The following is a 6,451-nucleotide window of genomic DNA, read 5'->3' as shown; positions in this document are numbered from 1 at the left end:
AGACAGCAATCAGGACAACTTAGCTGGGAGAGGGTGCGGGAACACAGCCATCACCACAAGTTGACACGAACCTGTCCGTCGAGGCTCTGCACGGCGCACAGCCGGCTACAGCTCCTGGAGGACGCGTTAACAACCCGTAGCTCTGACTATCAGTCGCGAAGCTGCACGCGGCCAGCTGTATGCAGAGAAATCCCCTAGATCAAACGTTCAAACCTGAACGCTGTAGGCTGCAAGAATGCAGCCACGGTACTCTCGCGCAGCGAGAAGATGAAAGGAACAGATCCTCTGACGACACCGGCTGATATAGCCGGTGTCACGTGGGTCACAGGTGACTTTGTTGTTATTGGCACTCAAGCTGCGCATGCGCACGATGGACATATCCAGTGCTAAAGCACCGCCTCTGGCGGTCAGTAGGGACGAAATAGAACTCACCTTCTTGGCAAAAACGGTATTGTTTTTGAAGTGGTGGAGAGACAATGCACAGTTTTACCCACTGCTGTCACACATGGCCAAAGCATATCTCTCTGTCCCAGCAACATCAGTACCAAGCAAGAGAGTTTTTCCACAGCAGGGGATATTGTAAACGCCCAAACATCCCAGCTTCTACCTGGAAATGTGGACATGCTCATATTCCTAAAAGATAACCTTGATGATGCTGAGTGAGTGAGTTAGTGAGTTAGAGTTGAGTTACTTGAAAAACTAAAGTGAAACTTGATTTATTCTATTGCAGGGTCTGATTATTATATTGTTGACACTTTAAAATACTACTATCCTACTAAAATGCTGTACAAATCAGATTTAGTATTCACATTTTTTTTTCCTTTATTTTTCAATATCGCGATAAATATCGCACCGTGGACTTTTCATCGCGATATTATCGTACCGTGAGTTTTTGGTATTGTTACATCCCTAGTATCACGGCATTTCGTGTTATAGTCACGACATTGAATCTATTGATTGAGTCATTTGCTCCGCTAATAATCAATCAGATCGATGGATTCCAGAGAAGAGGAAACTTTAAAGGCCTTTTTCTCAAGATGATGACTCGGTGACAGTCATTATATAATGTGACATATTTCGCTTAATATTTGGAATACAATCGGGTCAATGCGACTGATTTCGATGGAGCAGGTCACATATTAAGACCAAAACTCATGTACAACAACTTCCTTACTTGCAATAAATAAGCACTAATTAGAGGGTTATTGAGGAAAAACTGGGCTGGATTAGTTTGCTGGTTAAGAGGGGTTTTGGACACTTTAGCTGGTCAGGATAGCTGGTTTGGTCACAGTGGTCTAGCTGGTCACCATTAGCTGGTCGGGATAGCTGGTTTAGCTGCTAAAAGCTGGTGGTCACAGTGGTCTAGCTGGTCAGGATAGCTGGTTTGGTCACAGTGGTCTAGCTGGTTACCATTAGCTGGTCGGGATAGCTGGTTTAGCTGGTAAAAGCTGGTGGTCACAGTGTTCTAGCTGGTCACCATTAGCTGGTCCGACTGGTATGATCTTGAGTAGAACTTTAACTGGGATTACTTGATGGTTAAGCTGGTCATATATGATGATGAAACACTCTCACCCAATTGCAGTAGCTCAATGAACATCTATCATTTCAGATCAGAGCACCTACCTTACCAGAAAGGTACCAGAATGTATAGAATGTCTGTAAATAAATACTCATACATCAAATGATTAGAAGCAGGAAAATAATTTATAACACACAATGAACATTAACACACATTTGAAAACATTTTCAAAACACCCATTACTTCATATTTTTAAGCAGTTTCCTTCAATTGTTTCTTTCCGTTTTTCACAAGGTCCTGTATTTTTTGTGAAATGTAGTAACCGGCCAACTTCTCCCTCTCGGTCTTCTCCACGTTTTGTGAATTCAGCCATCCTCTGAAGCACTCTTGAAAAGAGAAAGGAAAAACAGATTACATTTTAGCTTTGTGTTATGATTACTTAAATATGTGCACTGTGAGATGAAAAAGAAAAATGTATCAAGTTTAGTTTTGAACATTCACTGTGATTGGGTCTATTGTCCACGCAATACACCGTATTTAATTTTTTATTTAATATTCTGTTCTTGTAAATATCATATTCTATTATTTTACATGTATATAAACTTTTTGCACTACTTTTTATTTTGTATTTTTGTATTTTATTATATATGTTGCATTGTTGGAGTAGCTCAGGTCAGAAGAATTGCATTGACATTTCTACACTGTAGCTGCTGAGCATATGATGATAAAACCTTTGAATCTTGAATCCAACACTTTTTTCAGTGGAAAATCCTAAATTGTAGGATAGTTTGGCCATAATAATGCTTTATGATTACATTTCTAGTGAGAAGTGTATATTTTACTTTCAGAATCTACCTCCAGTGGATGTGTAGGATCTACAGTATGATAGATATATTACTTTACACCCGGAAGTATGTATTGTCATTCTTATTGTCGATAAATTGAGGGATATACACTATATTTTATTAACACCAGTATGTACTTTATACATCCACCTCGAGTGTTTGTCTATGCACCGGAAATAATTTAATTTTAAAGTTCAACGGCATATTATATAAACTATATCAGCGCCACACCTGCGTAACACATGGTGCCTCTTATCTGAACCATTTTTTAAGCGATTTGTAATCTATTCTTGTCGACTTGCAGCCTAAATACAAAGATAAATCCACTCTCCTACCACTGCTTACCTCTAATGAGCCTTGGTAGAACTAGTGTCCGAGTCATGGGGTCCAGAACGGACTGAAGACATGTGGAACAGAGGACAGGCATGGTTCGATGTACAGGGAACTTTTTGAACCTTTCTGCAGCGATAAATAAAGAAAACAAAGAAGACATTATTAATAATAGTAATGAAGGTAACAACAATAATATTAGTATAACTATTTATATAGCACTTACACAATTGCAAAGTGATTCTCACAACAAAAATAAAGAACAAAACAATATCAACAATAAAAAAACAAATGATTATAGGAATGTTAAGAGACAAAGAAATGATAAACATTCTGAGAGGCCGACTACAAAAGGTAGACTCAATGGCTCTTGATGACATCAATGAGCAGTCCCAATAGATGCTGCTGTATAAAAAGAAATAGAATAGGTCCAGATTTCTTCTATTTTGTGTTGGATGATTTGTTTTATTGATTGCTGATGGATGTATATATATAGGGTTTATTCAACAGCAGTAAAGCATTAAGTTGCTAAATTAACGTACACTGAACTGTAAAACAACTTACCACTATTTAGGAAAGGCTCTGATCAGGAGGGTTGACTAGTAGGACAGCAAAGAGGTGGTGTCATGTACAACCATTGGTAGATGTTACACCTGAAAGAAAGATAAGGAAATAAGAGAAGACAGGAGGACAAACATCCTCTTAAGTAAAAGACCAAATCATGTCAAGCTTTAACCTGAGCCTGTTTTTTCAGTCTTTACAATGCACTGTTGGAAAATACCTTCCAAAGGCTACATTCAAACTCAATACCATAAATAACTGGGTACCAAAGTGCTTTACCTGATAGAACACGTTCCACACGGAGCAGCAACCATCCGGCTCGGCCTTTTGCTGCATATCATCTCCTCCCTCTCCACTGTTTCCAGTAGATCTCTACTGTCCAATAAAACTGAAATTCCCCAAAAAATCATATTAAAAAAAGTTAAAAACAATAACTTGCTTTTGGCATTGAAATAGATTAGATTAGATTAGAATCTCACCTTTTTCCTGGATGTCAGAAAGGCGTTCCCTTCAAGTCCGCAACCAGTCATAGGGGTTCAAATGCAAAGCCTGAACGATGACAAGAGCGAGATTTACATTTTACAATTATATTTTTAATTCATACCAGAGCAGTGTGTACGACATGCAAAGAACAGATCAAATCCCCTGACAGACTCACACACTTTGGTGATGTCCTTATCTGATAATGTTTCATTTTTTAGCAGCAAAGTAACATTACTCAAAGTATATGTATGTTTTGCATCTCCTCAACAATGGTCTGTATCATTGAGTAGAAAAAAACTGTCCCCACAATTTCAGGTAGATTAACACACATTTGTAAGAAAAGTTTACAATGAAGCACAAAAACCCTCTTTGTATTAAGCTAGCTGCCACAGAAAGTACAGCTTAACATGCTAACCTTTGGTGGAGAGCTACAGTTAGCTAACTTCATGTTCAACACAACACCTCTAATGGCATTACATTGACGATTTTAAACAAAACGTAACTCTCTCAACTTGTAAGATAACGTTAAGTTAACTTACAACTTATAGCTGCATCACGTTTTTCAGGGGAAACACAAACTGCAGAAAACGTTAGCTGCTAAATGTTGTTAGCTAAGACAGCTAGCCTCCTAGCAAACGTAAGGTTAAGTTAACATTAACGTAACGTTGTAAGAAAGCAAAACGAACCTTCGAGAAAGGTTTTACTCTCAGACTTGGTGAAATTGTGTAGTGTTGCTTACCTCCAGAAGGACTTTTAGTGCGTTTCCCAGTAGACAGAGCTGTCAGAGCGGTGCCTCTCATACCCCTTTCACACCGGCGCTTTTCCAGCTCCTGCTGGGAGCTAGAGCCTGAAAAGCGCCGGTTTTTCCTGTTCACACCGCAGCGGCGGCGCGTCATAGCTCCGGAATGCGGTTCACTTCCAGCTCCAAAAAATTGTCGGTCCAGAGGCAAGAGCTTCGGAGCTATGACGCGGCGTCGCTTACGTCTCTTACGTCGAGGCGTGCAGGAAACCTTACTTTGATCATCCGTTCGCTGTTATTGATCATTGTGGAGATACATGGGCTGTACAGGTTGTCATGTCCGACTATCAGAAGTAGAATCATAATGAAAAATACGCCGGTAAAATGTGCCTATAGAAAACGGCTTAGCAAGTAGTCAGTTTAGCTTCGGTTGCTATGCTAACATCACCCATGTTATACCAGAGAAACTTTCATAACAGCGCTGTGATGCCAAACAGCGTCAATTCAGACTGACACACATTCACTTAAGGGGAACTGGGGATATGTATCAGCTGCTTGTGTGACAGTCAGACAGTGAATACTTTAGAGCCGTGTGAGCTAACCCGGAGCTAACGGGACAATAAACTCCCGTGGAAGTGCAGCCACTGCAGCGGTCGGTAAATGCCGCTGAAACACATTAATAAACAATGAACCACGGCACTCTGGAAAAAAGTATAAGGTTGGAGAAGTCGTTATTTAATTTAATCTGGCTTCGTATGATTAAAAGCAACACGACCCGATGCAGTCCCCGGCCCGTTGTTGTTGTGGGAGAAAATCAGCGACGTAAACTGTGACGTCATGACGCAGCAGCGGCAGCTCTGGGCAGTGTGAACAGAGCGGGAGCTGAAAAGGGAAACGGGAGCTGAACCAGAAAAGCTCTCGCGAGGAGCTAGAAAGTGAAAAGCGCCGGTGTGAAAGCCGCATCAGAAGAGCAGCCGCTGGGCGGAGTCACAGAGACGTTCAACTGATCTTCACTCCTCGACCGTTAGTGCCAGTCAAAACATACCGCCTTGTTTCAACCACTGCCGTCTCGCCGTTCCCCCGTGTCCCGCCCTCTCTGTCTGTCTGTGTCTATTTCAGTTTCACTAGCAAGACTGCTGGTAGACCAGCTTCACCAGCTTCACCAGCTTCACCAGCTTCACCAGCATAGACCAGCTAAAACCAGCATAGACCAGCATGACATCCATGCTGGGCTATGCTGGTTTAGCTGACCAGGCTGGTCTTGAACCAGCAAGAACAGCCTGGCCAGCTTGTCCAGTCTGGTAAACCAACTAAACCAGCCTAACACCAGCCTAAAACCAGCTAAAACCAGCTAAAACCAGCTAAAACCAGCTAAAACCAGCTAAAACCAGCAACCATCTTAAGCTGGTCTATGCTGGTTTTTTCAGCAGGGGTTGCTTGTGTTGGTGGATAAAGCTACTCCGTGTGTGGTGTCGCTGTGCCGCTGTCACGTCTGTTCCTTGATCTCTGCGTCACCGGCCGATTTGATATTCGTGTGACAGAAAAAAATAATAAATAAAAACACTTTATTGTCCAGCTGCGGCCGAAAAATCAAGAAGCAACATTACTACGCATTAATCGATTATGTTATGTCACTGCAACGATGCAGAATCGTCCATGTCGCATCGCAATGCATCGTAGAAACGATTAATTTCAACACCCCTAAGGCCTATCGTATTATGTTGTATTGGAGGGGGTGGGACATCCATGTTTTCGATTGAATTGAAGTGGGGAGAGGTGTATTTATTGTCGTCTGATTTTTTCTACAGAGTCTGTGAACCACGAGCGGCGAGCTACTGAAGCTGCGCCCGGTAGCTCGCAGGCAGCTTTTCAGTAGATCGACGTTTTGGAGACCCCTGATTTAGAGGAAATAATTACATCATCGCACTATATATTATAAAATAAAGAGCTGTATATTTTAACCAAACTCAAAAG

At 41.4% G+C, this 6,451-nt stretch overlaps 2 long non-coding RNA genes across 2 annotated transcripts; both read right to left on the bottom strand.

The window, feature by feature from the left end:
• Positions 1-1,430: 1,430 nt before the first annotated feature.
• On the bottom strand, positions 1,431-3,299 carry LOC117471824. The gene is made up of 3 exons (XR_004554813.1): positions 3,259-3,299; positions 2,710-2,823; positions 1,431-1,905 (listed from the first exon to the last, which is right to left on the bottom strand). It is a non-coding gene; the product is annotated as an uncharacterized LOC117471824 (long non-coding RNA).
• A 246-nt stretch (positions 3,300-3,545) lies between these two features.
• Positions 3,546-4,494, bottom strand: LOC117471877. The gene is made up of 3 exons (XR_004554819.1): positions 4,478-4,494; positions 3,735-3,804; positions 3,546-3,643 (listed from the first exon to the last, which is right to left on the bottom strand). It is a non-coding gene; the product is annotated as an uncharacterized LOC117471877 (long non-coding RNA).
• Positions 4,495-6,451: the final 1,957 nt, after the last annotated feature.

Source organism: Trematomus bernacchii, unplaced genomic scaffold (assembly GCF_902827165.1).
Source record: "Trematomus bernacchii unplaced genomic scaffold, fTreBer1.1, whole genome shotgun sequence".
Classification (NCBI taxonomy): Eukaryota; Metazoa; Chordata; class Actinopteri; order Perciformes; family Nototheniidae; genus Trematomus; species Trematomus bernacchii.
The sequence above is the reverse complement of the archived record's forward strand: the minus strand, read 5'-3'. Positions and strand labels throughout refer to the sequence as shown.